Source organism: Lathamus discolor, chromosome 1 (genome assembly GCF_037157495.1).
Source record: "Lathamus discolor isolate bLatDis1 chromosome 1, bLatDis1.hap1, whole genome shotgun sequence".
Lineage (NCBI taxonomy): Eukaryota > Metazoa > Chordata > Aves > Psittaciformes > Psittacidae > Lathamus > Lathamus discolor.
Genome location: NC_088884.1, coordinates 145,918,559 through 145,943,377, shown reverse-complemented (window position 1 = coordinate 145,943,377; position 24,819 = coordinate 145,918,559). Strand labels below are relative to the sequence as shown.

Here is a 24,819-nt window from a genome sequence, read left to right as displayed (position 1 = left end):
TTACAGGTTTGTCAGAAGTGTTCTCATGTTTGTGATGTTACTTTTATTATTCTCTGAGATCTGTTACAGTGTTGATAGTAACAACTGTAGATTATTTATTTATTAGGAAAACCAGCATTTTACTATGATTGGAAAAAAAAGGTGTGTATTTTAGGTTTTTAATGCTGAATTTATTGTTCAAAACCTGTAAGTTGAATAATTCTCTGAAAAAGTAATCTTGTTTTCTTACTGTTACATATTTTTAACATTGGTAAAATTAAGTCTGTTAACTTTAGTTAATGTTACAGTTAGATTACATTGAGGAGTCTGATTTTTTTATGTCCTGTGTTTGAAGTGCAGCTCTGATGCTAATCTGTCTGTCTGTGTTAATATTAAAAATTGATGTTTCTTCAGTAGCTGATTTTTATTCTTTTTTTTTTCCCAATAGTAAAGGCAATTTTCTTTATGTAAAAGCTGATTTGCACAGGAAAAAAAAGTTCCTGAAATTAAAAAGCTTAACTGAAGAATGTAGTATGCAAATACCATGTTGTATTTTAAGGGACAGTTTGCAGTTCTTAGGGGTGCTCAAACTTTGAGGTAAAGCGTATGGTGTTTCTGCAGTCAGTGTAAGCTGAACGTAAAAGTACTACAATTTTTTTTCCTGCAAAAACTTTGTGCCTAAGCTTGCCTGATAGTACATAGGTTTATGCTGCGTTGGAACGCAATAGTAGGAATTTACTGCAGTGATTCTGGGGGGCAGTCAAACTACATTTCCAGTTTCTTGTTTGTAGCATCTGGCACACTGCTGCTACTTGCATCACATCACATATGCATGGTGTGATGGAACCTGTATTGCACAGGAGCGGAACTATAATGAGAAAGTACACAGGAACATCAAACAAATAACTGAAAATGATTTACTAACTATTTGAACCATTATTTAAAATGGAGTGGGTAATTTATGGCTGGAATAATAGGATAGTATTTTGGGGGTTTGTGGAATATTTTTGGTTTTGCTTGTGAATGATTTAGGGAAACATAACTGTAAGATGACAAAAATAATGAAAATAGTTTTTAATTAGAGAAGCATTTACATGAGTGCAAAACATTTTGTTGTAAATAATTACTGATACAACAGAAATGCATATAGGCCTCAATTAGTTTGTAACTTTCTGTGCTACACCTAACACAACCATATGTATGACAGAAAGGTTCTATTCCAAAGAACTGAATTTTGTGTCACTTTACAGTGACATAAAATATGGAATAGTGTCTCTGTAGCCTGGGACGACCTGATCTTTAAAATACTAGACAGTTACGCAAGAAGCTATTGCAAAAAAAAAAAAAAAAAAAAAGGGCAAACAAAAAACCAGCAACCAAACCCAAACCACCTTTGCAATTCCTGTGCCACCAAACAAGTGATCAAAATTTTAGAAATGATAGATAAAAATGAGAAGTGCTAGGCGTTTGTTTGAGTGCTTGATTGCCAGTGAAAACCTGTGTTATCACAGTATAAAGGATAGTGTTTGGATTATTTTTCAGATAGGTTGAGAAGCCTTGAAAAAGACAAAATAACTGAGTGGGCTTGTCACTGCTAAGATGTTTTCCATAGGCGCTGTAAAGTAGACAGTTGTTTTAGTAACACTTTTTAAAGTATCAGACTATTTGAATTATGTGTCTGAATTAGTCATCCCACAGCTCTGTGGTTAAGAGGTGTTTCCTGACCCAGAATATTTAACGATATAAGGGTAAGACACAGGAGAATATCTGGCATCAGTGCAGTGAATTTTAGCATAGTGGTCTAGGTGTGCCAGCCATGTGGTCAGTTTGTTTGTTTGTTTGTTTTTAGTGAGTGCTATGGAAACACTTGTAGGTGTGTTTTGGAAGAATAAGGTGCTGCTTTGTGGAGAAGTTCAGAGATGAAAATATAACAGTTGATCAAAACATGAACCTCATCTATGTCCTGATTAGTAATTTTGGGATGAGGGTGTTGACCAGTAAGGGTCTTGAATTAGAGAGTGAAGCAGATGCTGCTCAAGAGATGGGGGATGAAGGGGAGACTTGTTTGTTCTGACCTTAGGCTATAAAAGCTGTCTAGAGAGTAGCATTCAGAATGAATAGAACAAGTTCAGCTCTGGTTTTTGAAAGATGAACACAGATGCTTTGCTAGTTCAGATTTAAACTGCTGTGGTCACAGGATAAAATTTAAGCTACTAAAAGGCTTATATTAGTGATGTGATAGGCATTCCCAGGATATGAAAACCAGGTTAATTCTAGGACCGATACAGAACCATAGTTTGAGGGCTGATGCTTAGTTTAGAGTCCAAAAGTTAGTGACTTGCAGTAGTGGAAAGGGAACTGAAGCAATGAAAGAGTAAGACCTGTGTTTTGTCTACGCTGAGCTGATAGTGAGGTATCTGTACAGAGAAAGACACAAGCTGGTGTACTAGCTTGGACAAATGCAGGAGATATGAAGTAGAAAGTATGCTGTGGTTAATGGCAGGGAGTTAATAGTTTGATTTCAGTCCTGGCCCAGGATAAAGGGAATGAGAATGGAAAGGGGTGCAAGACAGGAACCAATTAAATGATTCATAAAATAGCGCAGGTGAATGCAGAGGCTTCTTAAGGAGGATGCACTGAAAGAACAATTAGAATGATAAGGGATGAATCATGAGACCAACATGCCAAGGAAACCAGGGAAAATATTTCTGGAAAAGGAACACTGCTGGTAGTCTTGTGTGATTGACAGATCTAGGAAGATGAGAATTACCTGTTGATTGTGAGCTTCATTGGAGGGTTAGGCTGAGAGATGTTAGTGAGAATTTTCAGTGATGCTCAACGTATAGAAACAGGATTATATAGACTGTAGGTGTAGAATTCAAGGGAAGATGATGGGATCTTCAGGCTACAGTTTCTACTGTCACTGGAGGTTTAAACATATTGCTTATTAAGATTTGAGTAATAGCATAACTACGGCTATTGTATAGTGTGTATGCACATGATGTGTGTTAAAGGTTGGGGAAAAACTCATTTATAATCAAATGAGTAGATGGTTTTGTGTGACTAACATTTAAATCATTATCAAAGAGCATATCAGTGTCTTTAGTCTGGCTATTGGGAAATCTTTGTGGGCAGTATATCTGAATGAGTCTTCTGAGATGCTTGCAAATATTCTTTAACCTTTTGTAGTTTCAGTAGGTGCAGTTTTATGAAGTTAAGCTCTTGATTTTGATTTTAATTACTTTTATTGTTTATTCATTGTATTAAGTACCTCCTTGTAATTTCTGACTTATTCTGGTTGATAGTAGCACAAAGAAACTTTGAAAACAATCTTTCTGTAGCTTGATTTCTCCAGGAAAGATCTGTAGACTGTTTTATTAGGCATAGTACATGTGCTTTTTAATGCTAGTTAAAAGGCAGTACCCTTTGCTGATATCTCTTTGCCGTCATAATTCTTTTAAGCATGCTATTCCATTCTGTGAATTGCATAAATGATCACTAGTTTGTGAATAGGAGTTTCTTTGACTTGCTAATTTCTGCTTTGCAGTAATAATTGATTCTACGGTTGTTTTTCATTATTTTGAGCTTAAGCAATTTCTATCTTTACAAAGAATGTGAAAAGAAGCTAAAGTAGCCTATAGCTACTTGTAAAGTCCTCCTAAAAGACCTGTGGTGCCTTCATGGGCAAAGATTTTTAAGCAAGTTTTTATAGTTAGTAACTCATTTTTGGTGAAGGGTACAGTTAAGATGTGATATGTACCTGTTCTATTCGATCTTAGGGTTTGGTTAAAATTGAAGAGAAAAACTGCAATGTTGAGCTTGTAAAATATTTAATACAAACAACTGTTCTCTCTTACACAGTACAAAATAATAGTTTCACATTTGGAGAGTGAATCATGGCAGCAGAATTTTAAAGTTTCAGGACATCTTTTCTGTGTTTGTCATACTTGCCATTCTAAATGGTTTGGATGTTAATTGCAAGCACAGTATTAACTGACCTAAATGCCAGTGTAATATGCTGAATCACTGCTTCCCAAGAACATTTCACAGGCAAGGTGTACTTTTGAGTGGATGTTATTTTTTTTAATTTGTGTTATTGCAGTACGTTAAAAATCTCAGCAATTGCAGTGTCTGTCTGTTTTTACAGCGTTGCTTGGTTTTCCCTGTGTATTTAGGTAAAGACAGGAAAAAGGTGAACATCACGAGCTATATTGTCAGATGAAATCTTATTTCTGTTGACAAAACTCTATATGCCTTTTAAGTGTATAGTATTTCAAGGCAGGTTTATAATTATAGGTGTAAAATTATGTTCTTGATCTTACTGAACTTTCACTATTTTTATTTGGCAATGCTTACAATGTTCTAATATGATACACTTGTCTTGAACATAATTGCAATAATTAATCATTAAGATCATATGAAGTAAAGAAAAACTATGGAATTATGGTTATTTCTTTTCAATGTAAAAACTTGGAAGAGGAAACAGCCAATACATTTCTTTGAAGAGAAAATTATTAATAGAAAATAGCAGTTTCCATATAACTAGATTCTGAGTCTTGCAAAAGTAAGCACTAAACTTAGAGTTTGACATTATCTCATTTCCTGGGGTTCTACTGATGTTGTGGTTCTCTTTGCTCATAATTCGTGTGTGTCTGTGTATTTTGTGGTTGCTGCCTTTTGTAAAAAAAAAAAATGTTAAACACCCTTTCCAACCTAAAGAAACTCTTTCACTGCCTATTTCGATGTCACATCACTGGCCACTTCTCAGAGCCTGTGTATACTATTTAAAATAACTTCATTTTCGGAAAAATACTTCATACTCCTCAACTGGAGTTTAGTTAGCCAGATAGTGATATATGGCCATGTAGCTTCACACTCTTCAGTTTGTAACTTGTAAGCTACCTATCTGCAGTGGTAAATTTTTTTAGCAAGCAAGAGAAGAAGGTATGGCTTTCAGTATGGAAAGTGTGAGAAATCTCTGGATTAACATCGCAATTTTGCATCCTCAGAATAGACAGAGGCTGTAGTTTTACAGGGATAATACTGGTTTTGTGTTCCATTTAATATTTTGTGTAATTTTTGAAACGAGTTTGACTGATATATATGAACTCTTACTATAAGATACAATTACTGAAATGTTTCACTATTTTAATTAATCTGATTATTCAATGAATGGCATGCTCCTGGGGCACAATGTGTTATTTCTAAAACAGTCTGAACATTTCAGTCGCTGCATGTTTCTTCAGTGAGTTTGTGAGGCTCTTTTTTGGATATGTCTTTTTATGTAGGTATGTCTTTGAAAACATTCTTGTTGAATTTAAGTGTATATTTCTGTAATTCATTTAAATAAAATTGGTTTTGTTGCCTCACTTGGAAAACATGAAGGCATTAAGGTGGTTGTGCATATACATGCAACCGTAACTTCTCATTTGTTTCTTATTCAGGAGCAAGAACTATCTCCTTTGCGTTGTAATTGTATGACTAATTTGTATGAAGTGCCATTTAATAAGTATATTCAAAATTCGGAACAGTTATAATGGGCAACAATCTGTATCGGCAAGTGGTCATTTTTGTCTGCTGTGTGTGAGATTACACCTGTTACTTAATTTTTGTACTTCTGGTAGGTGAGATTCAAGGGTATAAATTGCAATGGGTCATAGTCTTTTTGCTGTAAATTTAAGTATTTGTAGTTATTTGGGTAGCAGATTTAACACAATTTTCCCTTTAAGAGTACAGGCACAAGCAGATACTTCCCAGTATGCATAAGGAAAAAACTCTTTCTGTTGGTATTCTTGATAACACTGCTCAGTCTGTAAAACATTCGATCTGTACTTTTTTTTTTTCAAACCTGTACCTGTGGCATGTTTCCAGTGTGTGGTGCTTTGAGAGATTACCAGGAAACTTGGTATCACAATGAAACTTGGTCAGGCAGCCATGAAATTCAGAATTTTCTGAGCCCGAGAGAGAGAATTTAAATGTGTAAAATACCTGCCCCTAATTTTTGACAGACCATAGAAGTGGCACAGAGTGAAAAATACTCAAGGCAATATCCTGCTTTCCTTTTCCTGGTAGCTCTTATTTTTACTCTAAAATTTAATTTTGTCTGGGAGCAGTGGCAGAGGATCTTGCAGGTGGTGTTTCTTCTGCAAATTGCAGATTGGGAACTGCCAGTGTAGAAAATAAGGTTACATTTGTTTGCTCACTAGAAGAATTTGTGAAATGGAGCTTTTATCTGGTTTTGATATGGTGGGGGGGGGGCTCTCTGATAATGGGTTAGTGCTTTTACCAGTGCTCTTACATAAAGAGAACTTCAAAATGAAGGTCTAGAGGATCACTCCAAATTTATGCTGTTGTGGAAGAGTTCTAAGGCCTGGCATAGTGGAATAAATAATAATTATTATTTTGTTGTTCCAGCCATCTGCGTAAAAGCCCTTCATGTCCTGAACATGAAAAAACAAGCAAAAAAAAACAATGACTTGCCAAGGTCAAACATAGAGTCCATGGATAGGTGGAAATAGAATTAGTCTGCTGATTCGGTTCTTGTTGCTCTGTGTGGTTATGGGTTGTTTGCTGTGCAGTTTGCTGCAGGTGGAATTGTGTCTTCTCCCTGCTGTGACTGTGAAATATGGTCAGAAGATACCTGACTTTGTTAGTTTTTTAATCAGTATAACAAAAAGATATGGTAAGGAAGACTGAGAGTGACTGTATTCATGATTCATGTGTTTTGGTAGTAGTGAGGGCTGTTAGAATAGACACTAAAGAGGTGCTGCTCGTATATAGTCGAGACATAAAAGCAATAGGTAGGGCATGACCAGTGGGTAACTGTGGCTTGAAGAAAAATGAAGCGGCACTGCAATGTGGTGTAGCCATGTGTTTATACTATTGAAGAAATTATCCTGTATAGGTATTTGTTTTTAAAATTCAAAATGTTCTGTTGCTTTCCACATCAGTCAGCCAGCTCTGGCTTCAGTAGTGAGTGTAAGAACTCAGAAAAGAAAAGCTTTATTGAAAGACTGGTGTTACTCTGTGTGTGTGTGTGTGTGTTTCTTTTCACGCTGTCTTAGTTTTGTAGTTGACACATAGTGATGACTAGTAAAATCCTTAATAATGTAATATCTTCCAGAAGTGAGGGGGATACAGCAAAAAGCTTTGCCAGTGCTGGGTCCTAGGGTGTTACAATTTTTCTTGTGTGGTTTTTATTTGTTCGTTTGTTTTCTTTTCCTGATGCATTCCATTTCTTTTTAGTAGTGCATGGTTGGTATTATTTTTGGCTTTTGTTTACATGTGTGTTACAAATCTCTCATTAATAAGTTATGCAGAATAGTTAATCAAAATAAGTATTTGGCATCAGGCTTCCTCTTTGGAAGAGGGTTGTAGCACGCTTGATGCGTTGTGACAAACTTGGCAGAGATGATACTAGCTTTGAGTCCTAATCATGATGTAAAAGCTTGAGAGATCTTCATATAAGCACTAAATTTACAAGAGTGGCTTCCAGTATTAATTGTTCTGCTGATGATTATGAAGGCGAATGTGCCTCTCGGTTCGTCTGCTAGAGTGGTAGAGCAATATAGAATCATAGAATCATAGAATAGTTAGGGTTGGAAAGGACCTCAAGATCATCTAGTTCCAACCCCCCTGTAATGGACAGGGACATCTCACACTAAACCATCCCACCCGAGGCTTCATCCAACCTGGCCTTGAATACCGCCAGGGATGGAGCACTCACAACGTCCCTGGGCAACCGATTCCAGTGTCTCACCACCCTAACAGGAAATAATTTCTTCCTTATATCCAATTTAAACTTCCCCTGTTTAAGTTTTAACCCGTTACCCCTTGTCCTGTCACTACAGTCCCTGACGAAGAGTCCCTCCCCAGCATCCCTATAGGCCCCCTTCAGATACTGGAAGGCTGCTATGAGGTCCCCACGCAGCCTTCTCTTCTCCAGGCTGAACAGCCCCAACTTCCTCAGCCTGTCTTCATACGGGAGGTGCTCCAGTCCCCTGATCATCCTCGTGGCCCTCCTCTGGACTTGTTATGTATATGTCATGTATAGATAGAAAATAGAGAGTTCTCTAGATCTGAATTTTTTGCCAAAGGTCATCAGAAACAGGAAAGTTGAGGCAGAAAAACTTACTCTGATGTCTGTTTTAATAATACAGATGTTGGCCAGGTTCATGTTCAGTTTTGGTAATGCAGAAGATAAAAATTGTGTTTGCAGTGCTTATGTTTAGACAGCAGCATTCTCAAAATACTAAGAACTGTTAAAACGTGAAAACTACACTAAAGCAAACAGCAGAACTTTTTGCATTTTATTTGCAACGGGCAAAATACCTGTATTTCACAATAGTTAGCAGGCAAAACAAGCTGTTATGAAACAATGTTTTGAAAAGGTCTTATTGAGAAGGTTTGCTCACAATTAGCTTGTTGAAGTGATAAATCATACTTCAAATGGTAGCAGAGGAAAAGTAGACCAGGCTCTCAGTCATTCACAATTCTTTAAGGTTATTAGAAAGTATAGGACAGCTCTTCTTGTTGGATCCCTTGAGCTGTAAGGATAATTATTCTTCTTTTGGACTAGCTGCTGCATCTACATGTAGCTGTTGAGACTGTAGTAAGTAAAAGATGACCTCAGAAGACTGTTAAAGGTAGCTGACAAGACAGAGTTTGAAGCTAGTCCTTGTGTGAGTATTGCCTGAATCTAGGCGGAATTTCCATTTGGAAATAAAATATAGAAGAGTGAACTCTCTGGACATACCCAGTGGTTTTCCAGTGTTTCATCCAGATAGTTTTGTTTTGGAGACAGTTTTTGTTTTTGTTTGGTTTTTTTAATTTTCTTAATATTGTTCAATACTTAGCAAACAATCAGAAAAACTGAACTGACTCTTGGCTGTTGCACCTTACTGCTGTATGGCACTTAGAGTTACCAGTAGACTGGTTAGACCTGTCAGTTTGCATAGTCATGAAAGTCACATTGCATCAGTTCAGTTTTGAAGGTTTATCTTTTTCAGTTAGAATGGCTCGTAAACCCAAAAGCAACAGACCTATATTTGCCAGGAATTATTAGGCAGTGATGTGTATTACATCTGTAGAGATAAGAGGCTTCTTCACTTACTGGAGATTTTCATCTGTGCTTCTTGTGCACAGGATTCAAATTGTGGATATTGTTGTTTAAGGTACATTCTTAACATAGATTTTATGGTGGCACTTTTGATACTTGCTCTATTGTGTTCAATATTCTCCTATTTAGTGTCCAGATTTTAGGCAGTTTCTTTCAGTAATACTTTCTTTTTCAGGATGGAAAATACTACTGTACCAGTGTCCAAATTGTTTTCCTAACTAATAGTTTCTCCTTTGTGTTTTGACATTAGTTGAAAAATGTGTATAGCCACTGCTTGAAATTCCTTTCCTCTGATTCTAGTTTAGATCTGGTCAATTCTGCTTCCTCTTGTTATATATAAAGCATATTGAAGTAATGTTGAGGTTTTTTGTTTTACATAGTTGCTTTCAGCCTTGCTCTTGCCTGAACTTTGTGAACAGCCCTCAATTAGTTTTGCTTGTACACCTCTTCATGGGGTAGTATACTGCAATACTTTGTCCCTTTTTTTTCAGTGAAGTTTCTGTATAAGCCCTATTCTTTGTTCCTGGGCAGTCTGTGTTCACTTTCCTTTGCCCAGAGCAGTACTTCCAGAGTACTTCCCGACAGTGTTGCTCCTTGCTCTGGGTCTGTCATGTTCTATTTTCTCTCCTCGCCCTACGGCCCCCTCTCCCTGTTTTTTGCTGTTACTAACCCTGTCAGGCTTGTGTTGTACTTAAAGCATCACCAGCATTATCTAGAGAATGGTGAAGTCACTGTTACTACTCACCCAGTGTGATAATCTAACAACTGTATGTTTTAGGTCAAGTCCAAACCCTATTCCTTACTTTTTGGTACTTGGAGCTTGGCCATATCAGTGTCTTTGATTGTGAGAGGGGATGTCTAATAAACACTGGTATGCTGCTTGTCTCTCAGCTAAAGAACGGGTGAGGATTTGAGATAAAATAGAATCTAAAGAATTCAAGAACTGCAGATATCTTGTGTAACAAAAGACAAAACATTGATACAGAGGGATGAGGAAAATTAAGTTATATGGGGAAAGCCGAAGAAAGATCCTAAGTGTTAATAATATGAAGGCAGGAAATGTATTTTATGAGGGGTAGGAAGAAAACACAGTAGAGGATCATTTATTTTAGAGGAGTTCTCTTGGTTCTCTTCTCTCTTGATATGTTTCTGTCCTCTTCATCATCTCAGAACTATATGGGAAATTTACTATTTTGTTATCCTTTTGCTGCTTCAAGAGGGATGGATAAAATAGAATCCTGAATGAATTCAGGGACTGCAGTCTGTTCCTAGTGGCTTTGTGGGGAGTATATTGAAAGCGGTGAAGAAACAGAACACTTTGTTCTTACTAACATGTTGTATTTCTAAAGCAGCAGAACTGGGAGAAAGGATTGGTTTTGGAGTGATGAAAGCAAACAAAGTAAAGCTGAGACCAGGTTTTGAAAGCTGAGTTCTGTAAATAAGCATTGCCCAAAAAAGGGTGTGTGTGTATACACATAAACTTTAGGTTGATTGTTATACAGCTTTTGTTTTACAACTTGAGTTAATGTTTACTATACATAAAGTTTCTCCTAACATAAGATGGGTTAAAAGAGCATGTGTAACTTTCTGCATAAAATTGTAACTTCTCTTTTTGCCTTGTTCAGTGGTTGAATTTGCTTTTCTTAATACCATTTCAGAACCTTAAAGAAACAGTATTCGTACTGTGGTGTCGTCTTATAGGTTAAACATTACCAGTTTGTTTGTGGTTCTTTCCTGTGTTTGTTCTCATCAGAGGAGGAATCTTTAGTAGTTTGTAGATCCTGTGATCGACTTGTCATGAACTTGCTTGCTATTGGTGCACCACAAAAAATATGTATTAGGAAGCTTAACATAAAGATATTCCTGAAGTAGGTATGTAACACTGGTGCACTTTTTCTTTCAAAATGAGTGAGCCTCATTTCACTCTCAGTGATTAAGCAGCTTTGGCTAAAGCATTCCTCCCCCCTTCATTTTGCAACATAATTTAAAAAGTCAAATAGAGATGTCCTTTGGATATCAGAATTGAATAACGGTTTTAGCCATCAAGGCTCAAATGTGTGCAACCTTTCTCCTTTGGTAAAAGGAACCTTCAAACATTCAGTCTTGCAACACTGGACCATAGTTGGAGAAACAGGAAGCAAACACTTAGGCTTTGTCCCAGATCTTCATTGCTCCTTCTGTCTGTAGCCTCTTCCTTTTTTCAGCTGCTTTGTTAATTTCTGCCTTGGAAGCCAAAAGTAACTTCATGCTGTTCTCCTAAGACTTGAGTCATTTATCAGCTTCTCCTTTGCCAGATGATCTGTAATGGAATCCTCTACGTTTTCCTTCTGCCTGAGGCCTTTATCGCGTTGCCTACTTGCTTTTGCCTTTCTGTTGCAGTCCTCTTGATTCCTTATTCTGTCCATTTTCTGCAGTGTCTACAGTTAATTGTAGCTGTTAGAAGCATCATCTTGGGGACTCAGAGTTCAGAGTGTATTAGGTTTTGGCACAGTATCATTCCTATAAGTAGCCTGTATTCAGCTATAACTCATGCTGCTTGTAAACATCATTTGTTGGGTGGCATGCTGGTAAAGGGAGCCCTTTTTACAGAAAGGATGGACTATGTTGGTTTTCGTTACAAAACCAGTCAGGACAACTCTTGGGGCCTCTCTCTGCTCCTTGTGTATTATGAAGAGTGATGCCCTCATGGTGAATATGTTAGATTTGTCCCAAGGTGCGCTCGGCATGATCGATGAGATCTTGTAACTATTAGAAGCAGCATAGTTGAGCAGCTGTTGGGTGCCTGTCATGGCATTGTGTGTGTGGTTGAAGAAGATCTTTCCTAAGGGACCTTGTGCTTTGTAGTTGTCAGCCTCTGGGGAAAACTGGAAAATCCTTTCCTTGGGGAAAAAGAAAAACCTTAAATAAACCAAACAAATAATCGCCACACTCCCCCAAAAATTTTGGTCTTATTCTGTTCTCCAAAGTTGGAAACATCTGGTAGCAGGGCTGTATTGCATGCTACCAAAGCAAAACTGGTTGGGACTCTCACATGTAGAAGCTCAGTTTTCTAGAAGTAAAGACATGACTAGTAGAGATTCACTATGCTTTTCCTTACTGTTTCTAGTTAGTTTTATTAATAAGCATTTGCATGATCATACTGCACTTGACAGCTGTACATATGTTCCATGTGCACCTTCAGACAGCTGTGGTGTTCTGTTGCAGTGTTCAGGGTGAGTGGCTGCGGCTTCCGAGATGCAGGCTTTTCAGATGTCACTCCAGTATGACGTTGGCTTTGCTGATGGGTTAAAACTGAATTTTAGTTCAGGGGTGGGGTAAACCTTTGAGACTGATCATGCTGATTGTGCCAGGCTGCTTTGGGATTTGCTTGCCCATCTAGTATAGCCCTGTTAGGTAGCCAAACTCTCCCTTTTCATCTCTTCACTTCCCCATTGGTCTCCAAAGCACATAGTATGTGTCCTTTGCTGTCTTCAGTATACTTGGACCATGAGGGGTCCAGTTATTAATAAAAGCTGTGTTCATTCCTGGCATCAACATAGGGCTCAGAAATCCCCTGAACTGAAAACTGTCATACACAGGAGAATGTTCAGGGGCAGTACCATTTAAGCTTGTTTGGTTCTTACTCTTCTTCAGCTGTCTGCTAATCCTGTTGTTGGAGATGGGCAGACGGATTGCTGGAGGCTTGACCTGAGTAAGAATAATGCCTGCATCCGCTACAGTGTGAGCAGAAGGCTCTGTACTTCTGGGTGGAGACTCTTATCTGACCTTCCTCCTCATAACCTCACTCACTTTGCAGCAGCAAAAGGGAGTGGAGGGGACTGGATGGGCAGTAATCAAGCGTTAAGGAAGGGAATGAATTCTCTAAATACAAAGGTAGATAATATGTGTATGGAGGCATTCTAATCTTTTGTCTCTTGATTCTCTTTAATTTTCTACTACTAAAGAAACTTTGTCAGAAGAAATTTTGGAGTTGGGAAAATCAGATTTGGCTATTTCAGTATGGATTTTTTTTGTCTGATTCTTGAAATTATTTTTTGCTAAGGTTAAGAAAATATTGAATGGCTTTTCTGTTTTACACATGTTCTTGTATTTAGCTGTAGGGAAGTTGGTCTCCCCCCCACCCCGCACCCCGGGAGTTTCCTGTGTATATGGAAAAAATACAGAAGTGAAAAATACCTCAGGCTTCCAAACCTGCTGCTCACATTTCACTTCTCCCACTACCCTTCTTGTCATAGAAACAGTTCAGCAGTTCTTCCTCTGTCCCCATAGCAATATCATTTATTTAAAGAGCTAGACACCACCATAGCTAATATGGTCGGTAACTTGCCACACAAAGTTATTGCAACAACCTGTGAAACCCGGGGTGTGTGGGGGGGAACAACAGCAACCAAAAAAAAAACCAAACACAAACCCAACAAATTACAAAGGGATGTACTTTTCTGGTGTTTATCTTTAAGTTACCAGAATACTTTATTGGGCTTTTCTTCAGGGTAGTAAATATAACATAATTTGATACCTCTTCCAACAGGTTTATAGTCATAAATAAATTCAGTACGCAACTCATAGTTGTGGGGGGCTTTTTGTTTGTTTGGTTGTGTTTTTTTTGTTTAAAATCCACTTAAGGCAGGTGCCCTAAAATTGTGTGTGACTCAGCAGTAAATGGCATTCTTATCATTAGAAATTCTGGAGACCCTCTGCAGAGCAAACAGTTGGTTTCCATATTTCTTATGCCTGTGTGAACAGAATGTAGATACGAAATTGAAACGACTTGCAAGATGAAATGTTGGTATTTATTCCATATGCGTGAATGCTGTTTTGACAATATTTAAACTTTCCCATAACCTTATAAGATAATTAAAGCACTTTCAAATTGGTGTTCTGAATTTTCTTCATTTGTTTAGACTGCATTTTGCATATGCTGTTGTCAAGTAACAGGGGTTTTTTTTTGGTCTCCAAGTTGTTCTATAAATAGCCAGACTAAAGAACTTGTGCTTCCTATGCATTTGTGCCCTGTATGGTGAGGAGAGTTTCTTGGACAGTATCAGGAGTTCCTTCATCCCTAATGGGCAAAGTGTATTTGTAGTATCGCTAAGGCATACACTTACTATCTATTCAGATAGTATATGCAGAGTGACCAGCTCTGAAACAGCGTGTAACTTCCAAGTTCTGCTTGTCCTTTTCAGTGACATCAGTGTTTCGGAAATGCCTATCCAGCTTCCAGATTTCATAAAAGTCATAGCAACTTAATTGTTAAAACTTTAACTTGTCTTCTTTTTAAACTTAGAATTGATGTATGGGTTCCAAAGTTACTGCAAAGATGGTTAATCAGTTTTGTAGCATAAGCTTCATTTTTTGGAAACTGCAGAAATAAAGCAATGAAGGAGTACTAGCTGTTAGTGGAGTACTGGGCCTGCTCTGTGGACATGTTAGCATGTCCCTGTTTTCCAGAATGCATTAAGGCCATGGAATAAAAGCTACCATCTCTCTGCAATGCTGAATTCGAAGCTGTAACTTCTAATATAGGTCATCCCCCAATTTTCTGCCGGATGAGACTTTTTTGTTCATTTATCTTGACTGCACAGGCATCTGCATGTTTTAATTCGGGGGTTCACAGAATCACAGAATCGCAAGGGTTGGAAGGGACCTAAAAAGATCATCTAGTCCAATCCCCCTGCAAGAGCAGGGTAACCTACAGTACATCACACAGGAACTTGTCCAGGCGGGCCTTAAATATCTCCAGTGTAGGAGACTCCACAACCCCCCTGGGCAACCTGTTCAGTGCTCTGTCACTCTTACAGTAAAGAAGTTCTTCCTGATGTTAACATGGAACTTCCTATGTTCCAGTTTACACCCATTGCCCCTTGTCCTATCACTGGATATCACTGAAAAAAGCCTAGCTCCATCATCCTGACACCTACCCTTTACATATTTGTAAACATTGATGAGGTCACCTTATCTATCTAATTGCTGAACTTTAATGATCACATATATCCATGATTTTCCCATTTTTCTTGGAGAGCTCAGTCTGTCTGTTTGAAGCAGCAGTAGGCAGGAATTGTGGGAAGCAAATCTCCCTATTGATTAGCCTGTTCCACGTACTACACAGTAAGCAGCCATGTGTTGACCATCTCTTTTAAACTGGTCAAGGTATGACTGAGGCACATTTGTAGCTGCTGACCTTGCTAACTTTAGTTGTTTAGTACTTCAAAATAGTTTTGACAATTTACTTTCCCTTGTGGCCTGAATGTACTTGAAAGGATGAGCAATGTTTTGAAAAGAGCTTGCATTGGGAGCCTTTGCAACACTGCTTAGGCATGCTTATCATCCAGTAAAATCCTTACACAAAAATTTATGCCAGCACAGGCATTATTCTGGGAAACGAGTGTTGTAGCAGTCCCAGGTTCAAAATCATGCAGAAGTTAAGTGCTGTTGGGTAAAATATTCTTTTAAATACTAGCTCTTAAACACTAAAAATACGTAGGTCAACTATAATTTGTCTCAGAAACGTTCTTGTTTTCAAGTTGGCTTCATAGTTTACAGTGTACTCATTAAGATGCAGGGAGAAGTTTTACCAGTAATTTGCATCTGTGTGGAGTTTAAACTTGACAAACCTGAAAAGCAAGCCTACTTGAATTAAGTATGATTCACACAATTCCCATTTAAAAAAATGGACAATAATAACCGCTTTGCGTTTGTACTGTACAGATTTTTTTTTTTTCTTACGAAAAATGCCCTGTAAAAGCTATTTAGGCACAATAGGAACATGTGCAAAGTATGTAAGAGAATTGTGATATTATAGTACTGGGAGAAAGTATGACAAGATGTTAGCCTGCTGTCATCCCAGACATGTAGTTTAATCTTTTCAGATGGTTGTTGTAAATGCATTATGATAAGAAGGAGTAAAAGTATATTTTTGGAGTGTCTGTTTATCTTGTTCAGGGATCACTGACCCGTTTACCGCAACAGTTATTAGAAGTATTTATCATATTTGATCATAGGCTTTGCCGAGACTGTATTTCTCTAGCAATTTGTTTCTAAATATTCAAGTTTTGCAATTAAAAATAGCGCTAATTGAAAGCAACGTCTAGCTTATATAATTTTAACAACAATACCCTTCTTGTTGTATATATCCTGTTTTTTAGTAATCAAGTATTTGTTAAATTGGTGTCCTGGGTTCAGCAGTAGCATGTGAATTTCTGAGACTTTCATATGTGGGAATGATGTCTTAATTTTTGCAGGGGCTGTAGCTGGAGAATAAATTAATCTCTTTGAAACGTAGAACTATGAATCAGTTCACCAACAATAATTCCAGTGTTTTTAAATATTATAAAACATGTATGTTTTTATTAAAACAGAGGTTTGTAAACTGCACAGGGAGTATCACCTAGTTTTGCTGTCTAGTTATGTGGCTTTAAACCTTTAAGGCTAATGTGTGTGTATAAATGCTTCCCAGTTGGAGACCTTTAGCACAACCACAGTGAAAAAGATTCACAATGAAGAATGGTCTCCAAATGATTCAGTTGTCCTAGAAAGCTGAAAAAGAGCCTTCTAATTCTCCCTCTTTTCTGGGATGTGTGTTTATTGCTGCTGTTTTTATATTCATGGGATGATGTATTCATAAGCTTAATTACGAAACAATATACTTGAGATTGATTAATTCTAGGATGCTGACAGCTCATTTTGCAACTGCACCCAGTTAATATTAGTGTAACCGCGTAATTCTTGGGTGATGCAATAATAAAACATCTGAAATCTAGGAAACCCTGTAATTTTGTAAACCAGGTTGGTGCCAAATACGGCTTTGTTAAAAAATATATGTATTTACAGATTTTGTGTCATCATTTTGATCTACTGTGAGGAGATTAATTTTATTTGCCAATTTGCAAATTACTGTTTGCATGGAAACCTCCTTACGAGCTGATAACCTATTCTTTGCTTACATACTGGTATCACTTGTGATACCAGTCACAAGTTAATCTGATTATTTAAAGAGCTAGACACAATAATACCTCGTATGATAGGTATCTAGAATCTGTGAATGAGACATAGCTGCATAGCAATAAGCTTATATAAACTCTAGCAGTTTCCTTTTAACATACATACAGAGCTGCTTCCATTTTGCATTTTGAAGGATTTTAAGTATGGAAGTTGGAGGAAGAAAGGGAATGAGAGGATGCAGACTGTAATAATATTCTGTTTACAAAAAAATATTCTACAATATAAAAAGTTGTCTCAGCTGACTGAGTTGCTGTAGAATCATCCCCACTTCCTAAAGGTGTTTTGTAGAAGTATAAAAATACAGTAAAGATTTTTAAAGATGGCTCTTGAAATTTCTGCTTTGGTGGGCTGAGCATTGTGTATACCGTTGCATTACCGTGCATACTATTACATTATTTAAAATACACTGAAATGGGTCTAAAGTGAAGGTATGGATGCACCAGCTTTCTAATAGTGCTTTGCCACCAATGTGGGAGGTCACATTCTCCTTTTGATTGCATTGTGATCATGCTGGCACTCACTGGATTCATGACTGAATCAGTAAAATTCACTTTCTTTCACCCCTCTCCTTTTCTAAAATACAGGTTTTGTTCTGGGTTATTGGTTTCAATCTGTCTGCGGAAAGGTCTGACAAGTGCTGGAGTAGGGGGTGTAAGGGTAGGTCAGGGTAGCTGGGGGAAACTGGCAGGCACCCTGTGTTTGGTGGTGGCACATCAGCTCAGCTGTCTGTGTAGCCACACTCCAGCTGTGAACTGGGGCAGCTGGGGCACAGACACATTAGCTTACCCTGACCTAGCAGAGAGGTGGGAAAGACATTTGAGACAGTGGTGACTTGAACTGTCGCAGCAAGACTTGTCAGAGTCAGTCTGCTTAAACCTTAGAGGTATTAGTATGCTTAGCTGTCATTTTGCATTTGGGATGAGAGTCTTGGAACTATCCTAAGCTAAGCTTTGAGTAAGGATGTTAGTCTGCGGGTAAGATCTGTTAATTATGTTTAAGACTTAGGTTTTGCCAGTCATTTTCCTTACAAAATTTCTCTGTGTTTTATTTTCTTACATATAGTTCTTTCCCATGAAAGCTACAAACTCGGTAGAATGTAATCGAAAACAAGCTTAGCTGCTTCTTCTATGTAATCTCTTTTGGCTTCTGTTAAAGTTGAATTTGCTGAGGTGACCAAACAGCTTTCTGCAACCAAACCCACTGGTTTCCTTCTGTCTCATGCTTCCTAGTGTATTAGTGGTGTGACAGAATGATGGACTGAGTTGGCTCCCTGTGAAGGTCTGAGCTCTGCAGGTGGTGGGTGCAGGGGAAGCCAGTTGGGGCACTTGGAGCAGGACATTAAGCCCCTTAGAGACAGATTAGTATGCTCTCCTTGTTTTCCTGCTGGTAGGAAGCAGTCGCTCCTTTGTTTATGTGGGTATGGAGTAAGGAAAAGTGCATGGAAGAGTGATTAACCTATTACTTTATTAGTGCAGTGGTTAGAAATTTTGAGCTGTCCAATGACCATCCCTGTCGAGAACCTTTTACCTCTTTAAGGGATGTTCAAAATAAGTACATATTTGCCTTTATGGTTAGTGAGGTTAGGTTGGCTTTTTGAGTCTTCCCCCTTTGCAGTTTAGTATGGTTCTTTACCACTTCCTTGCAAAATCATTCACAATTTCTGCTTCTCTTATGTATTTTTGGCTTTACAGTGAACGGTGGTAATTCAAAGGAAGCCATGAACCTTAAGTTTTGTCCTTCTTTTTTATTCAGTGTTTTTAAGTTGCCTTCTGCACAGATGAGTGCTTGTCTTCCAGTGAAGGATGGAAGGTGTATTTAAAGAGGGAAACTGTTCTCTGAACAGCAGACATTCAGTCATTGAAAGCAATGTTGAGCAAATCCTCAGGTACTACAGTATAGGAGGGTTCCTATATTGGCAGGAAAGTAGGTGAAAAAGTCTTCTCTTTTGTCTGATTTGTGACTTTTGTTAAATAAGCAGGGAAGAGAGGTAACAGGTTTATTAAAGTTGATACCTAATGCAACTAAAAAAAAAAGAATCTTATTTGCAGTTATTGGCAGATGGTAAACTAAAAAACACTGCTTTAGTACTCAGTAACTTTGTTCTTACTTAGAAATCTAATTTCTTATAAAAGGTAGCTGCTTGGTTTTCAAAGGTTTGCTGTACTAAAATTATGGTCAAGGGGGACATAGAACCACTTAGGAAATAAAAGTCAAGTTTACTTGTGAAATTATCTATTCACAGGTGACGTGCAAGGTAAGATCTAGGGGAAAATTTACTGTGCTAGATGGTCAAGAAGAATCCAAATAACCATACACTGAGCAAAGTAGTTTTTGGTGACAGCTGTGAATGTGGGATGTTACACATGGAGACGTGCTTCAGACTGCTTTTTTTGTGTGAGCAGTTTACCATTGTTTTAGTAGCCAATTTTGTGAAATACATGCAGTTGTTTTCCTGACAGTCTTTTTCTGTTTGAGCAGATGAAGATAAAACTAATGAGCCTTATATTGCATATTCCCTATGCAGTTACAATAGCTGAGCCAAATTATATTGTGTTTTAGGGACTGAGATCCTGTTGGCATGCTGGTTTTTCAAGCTGATAACACTATCAGTTGCTAAGGTAAGTGTGTGCAAATCTGCAGTTTCCGTCTGAGCCAAAGTTATTAGGGAGTTAATAAAAATAATAGCATGTGAATATAAATGAATTTTATACATGGAGTAATTTTTTATTATGTTTCTCACATTCTACACCATTCCAACATTTTAATGGCAACTTAAAGTTGATATATCTAAGTTCTTTAATATACTTGAGGTCTTTGCTACAAGTATCTGCAGCAAAAAGCAGAAGCAGGGAAAACACATCTGCAGATATATGTTTAGGCGCTTTCTTGTTCTTAAATAAGCTGTCATTACTTCTTGCCTTACTTAGTGTGGCAGAGTTGTGTGAGTTATGTCTGGATTAAAATTATAGCCTTTTTGGACTATACCTTTGATTCTTAGCATCATGAGCAAGTGTAGTAATTTACTGGATGAAATTTTTTCCCAAAGGTAGGTAGACTACTGTAAAGAAGTGAATTTGGTTATATTCTGTAAGTTGTTCAAAAGTGAGCCTATTTACTGATACTGCAAGCTGTATTTAAATTGCAGTTGTGGTTCTGCGATTTGCTTTTTATGGGGATTGGAAAAGAGAGGGGACAATAACGAAAGCAGCGTGGGAGGATGAAAGCGGGTCAGAAAAGGGAGAGGGAGTTTCTGATTGAACCAGTGACTTCCAGTGAGAGGGCGTGACTAAATGAAGCAGAGCTCTTTCTATTGTATTTATGTCAGTATTATTTGATATAGTGCCAAAAGTGTATATAGGGCTGTACAGTAGAAGACTTGTTTCAAACACGTAAAATGTTCCCTGTGCTGGAGGACTTAAATTCTTTAAGTGTAGGCTGGAGCAGTGCAGGAACATGCAGTACAAAGATGTGATAGTGCATGGTTGGTGGCATTCACCCTGGAGCAGGTGGGTCTTTTTTTTTTTTTCCATATTGTTTTTCTTGAAGAGAGGGAATGTTTTGTGTGTTGATGGAAAGCTTTCTGGTTTTGTGATTTTAGGGGCTGCTGTGCCCCCTACTTCCACAGAACCACAGTGCAGTTGGACCACCCATCATTTGCTCTTTGCAGAGGAGAAAAGAACTTCAGGAGTAGGAGAAATGCTAGCATTGTTCATGTCCCTTAGACAGTCTCAACTGGTAAGGTTGTAATTAACTTTACCTCATTTTGTAGGATGGATTAGAAAGAAGGTACATTGGGTCAGTGGTATTTCAAAGCAGATTGGCTGAGGTTGGCTCTTTGTACATTATGTGTGGATATGAAAACTGTATTTATTTAAAAAAAAATGGGTTAGCTTTTAGTTCAAGTCCTAATCTTCAGGACAGAGTCTTTACAGCAATATTTATTACCATAGACAGTGTGATGAGAATCAGGGCCTAAGTGATGCTGGCAGGCGAAAGTGAGAGTGAGCTGATGACTGCATGTGACTCTGTTAGTGCATGTGCTCATCCTGAATGATGAACCAGCCTGTGGCGTGATGGGTGATCTGGAAACTGTCATTTTGCTGACTTCATTAGCAGTAAAGGATCACGCTTGTGCACAGTTGTACCTGGAGGGAGCAACAAGGCAGATCAGTGTGATTTCTGCAGCAGTTTCTGTACCTCAGGTGTGTGATATTATAGAATGAATAAGAGCCTCTGAAATGCATCATTTACCTGTGTATTGCATTCCATATGTCCTACATATCTCCTTACATAAATCACAGTACGTACACAGCAGAAAAAAACTGACTCCTAAGACAGATACATCATTGCAATGTAATGGATCTGCATAATCTTCATTGTCATGTTGACCTTTCTTAGAACTGAGTAACAGCCACAGCAGTATTTTTATTGAGGAAGTAGCACAGCAACAACTTATGTGGTTGTGCTAAGTGAAAGGAAATAGTAAAAGACTATAAAATGTTTAGGGTAAGGAGTTAAAAACTCGTTTCTCCAAGATTCCACACAGGTAAAGCCACAGTAGTTAGTGGCATTCACAGTGTAGGCTGGGTTGTATTAGGCTGTATGGCATTAAGTTACAACAAACTGTAAAAAGCGGTGGAAGGCAAATTGAAAATGTGTGGGAGGTGGAGCAGAGTAGCCTGAGGAAAGTGTATCTGCTCACAAGTTTCTGAAGAATGAAGGTTGTGTGGAGTAGTAGGCTGTGGAGTATAGAGTGACTGAGAGAATTGCTTCATCACTTGTCCTTTCTTTTGACAATACAAGCTTGTTTATTTGCCTTTTAGTTTGTGTTTCCAGTGTGATGGATGGATAATAAAGAAGGTACATTGGGTCAGTGGTATTTCAAAGCAGATTGGCTGAGGTTGGCTCTTTGTACATTATGTGTGGGTATGAAACTTGTATTTATTTTAAAAAATGGGTTAGCTTTTAGTTCAGGTCCTTATCTTCAGGATACAGTCTTCATAACAATGGATGTTACAGGTAGTACAACTGTCTTTGTTTTCCTTAATTATCTGACCTTGGTTTTGGAGAAGATAAATTAGCCATTTGTATGGTTCATTTATTCAGTATTCTCATCCATGGAAAAGATAAATGTGAAATATTCTATTTGAGCACAAGTAATATTAATTGCTTGCGTTTAGTTCCATCCTGACTGAATTCATAGATCCAATTACTTGTGTTCTTCATTAATCACTTAAAAATTGCGTCCTGTAGGTGTTTTGGGTTTTTTTTAAATGGATTAAACCTGTAAAACATGACTTCTTTGAGCTGTGCATTTTTATCATTCGTAAATCGTAGGAGCTGCATGTTTTCAGCTTAATTTAAAAAATAAAGGATAGCAATGTAGAATAAATTGCACTTATAGAAACTAAATGCACCTGGTATCTCCAACAGCAAACAAATACTAAAAGTGGTGTGAATCAACAGCTATATTTAATGTGGATTTCATAGCCAGTTGTAGCAGAAACCACTGTGTGAAATTTTACAGTCTTTTTTATATGCCAGCTCATGCCGGATCATAAAGGGCCATTTTTTAAAACATAGGAATTCTCTTTGTGTCTGTAAAATCAGCAGATGGGATCATGTGTCCTAGTGATAGATGATCTTTTCCCTTGGAGTTGTATTCTAAAAAGTTTATAAGAGAATATGGTTGTGTAGGTGAATGCACAAAAATATTTTCGGTATTTGCATGTTGTCTTCACAGAAATCTGTGCACAGAAAAATAAACCTACATGAACAGCAAATCTCTTTGTTTTAAAATGGATACCTGCTGCTTTGCTTTTACTGTTGATGTATTGTGATGTTCTAAATGTTGAAGTATGCAAAACCCAAGTCTGATATGAAGTAGCTGGATCTTACCATGTAGGTTGCGGTATACTGCTTAACCTATGTGAAACATTTTTAACAAATGGAAGATTAAGGGATAGCTCTTGAGGAGTGTTCAGTGTGTCCTGTACATGGACACTGTTGTATGTTACTGAGTTTGATAATTTTAAGCATGTTTAAAGTCCATGAGTGCAAGCTTTCCTTGGTGCCTTTTCAGTTCCTCACTCATTTGTCTGTAGTAAGCAAATTGAAGCTGGAAATGGGCATAGGATTAGAAGGGAGAGGGAAAATAGTCCCAGCATGCTACTTGAATCCATCTCTTTTGACTTTCTTAGATGATGCCTCTGCTAATGGCTGAAAAAGAATATTTTATATTAATCCTCAAACTTTAAGCCTAGAAAACCTAGGTTCCTAAGTGAAACCTACATTTCACTTTCCTGGATCTTAGATACAACCTCAGTAGACCAGGTAAACCTAGAGAGGTTGTGTACTGGTGATCTTGTAGTACACCACATTTAATGTATTTGTAGTAAATGATCACATAGCAACTTGAAATTAATTATTTGAAAAGTATTTTTGTTTCTTATGGTGGAAGCAGTAGGTCCTGCCATGATGAGGATTGTCTTGGTTTAAAAGCTGAATGTACATTTGAAAGACTTAGTAGCTTTTCAAGTATGTAGCAGTTGTTTTAAAGTTGAGGGAGAATAATAAGTAGCTATAAATTACTTGCCTTATTTTTATTTCTTTCTTTAAAAGGCTTTCTTCTTACTGTTCAACCGCAAGCTCTTCACGTTCATTCACAGATTCCAAGCTGCGTAAGAGGTGTAGGAGAAGGTTGCATCTGACAGTTCACTGTTTTTAGAACTGGGGTTAAGTGTAGCACAGAGGTTTCTTTTGGTACTCTCCTAACTATGGTAAGCCTGTAGTAGTTGAAGTGGCAGTATTTCTTCCTCTCCAGTCCTGTCATACTTAATGGCTTTTGGGATACCCGGTATTTGGTAGATATTAGAAATGTTGGAACTTCAGCCTCTCACCAATCTTCGTTGTCACTTCATATTGTTGGAGAGCAGAGGTTGGAATTTCTTATGTTTTCTCTTTCTGAATCACACAGTGTATTCTGAAACTTCTCTGGAGATTATATAAAAATCTGAAATTCGTTTCATTAGCCCCCTCCTGTTTCAAGCATTGTTTCCCTCAAACCTCCTTTGAGGAAGTAAAAACTTTCTTTGGTCACTCTGTTCTGTATTTAATTTAGTATTCTTAACTCATGTCTATCCTCTAGTAAGCCTATGTGAAGCACATTGTACTTGTCTCAAAACCCATTTCTTTGACAGCTTTGTTTAAGGCAAGTGGGACTTGCCACTTGGTCAGTCTGTGGGTCTTATGTTGTCCTGGAGAAGTGATCACCATTATCTGATTTCTGACAATGTTGGGAGGTTTGTGGTTTAGGAGAAGGAGCTGGAAGGATTCAACTGAACAGTTACAGGGTAACTTCCTTCCAAGGACATTTCCTTCTGAGCACTTCTCTGGGGATTGTTTCCAGAATCCATGCTGAGGTATTACAATCATCCCTTGTAGCTTATTAAAGAGTTCCTATAACATGTTCTGCAGCAAATGCTGTGATATGTGCCCTTGCTAAATTAGTCAAAAGCGCCAACAGGTGTCCAGTTGGAAATGATTTGACGGTGGGATATTTGGGAGTTAAATGCTTCCATTAAACAGGCAGTCTGCCTTTCCGAAATCTGGCACTTGCTTCCCGTGTAGAAAGCATCAGTTTTTCTTCAGTTTTCTCGTTGTATTGGGTCTGGCTGGGATGGAGTTAATTTTCTTCATAGCAGCTGGTCTGATGCTGTGTTCTT

The 24,819-nt window shown here is 37.8% G+C and overlaps 1 protein-coding gene across 4 annotated transcripts in view; it reads left to right on the top strand.

Annotated features, from left to right (window-relative positions):
• RBPJ (recombination signal binding protein for immunoglobulin kappa J region) overlaps positions 1 to 24,819 on the top strand; it is a 139,951-nt gene that overhangs the window by 86,018 nt on the left and 29,114 nt on the right. Inside the window, exon 2 of one of the 4 annotated variants that reach the window (XM_065699467.1) lies at positions 19,655 to 19,713. The exons of the other annotated variants lie outside the window; for them this stretch is intronic. The gene's annotated coding sequence lies outside the window, so the exon portion shown is untranslated. The remainder of the gene's footprint in view (positions 1 to 19,654; positions 19,714 to 24,819) is intronic. 4 annotated transcript variants of the gene reach the window in all.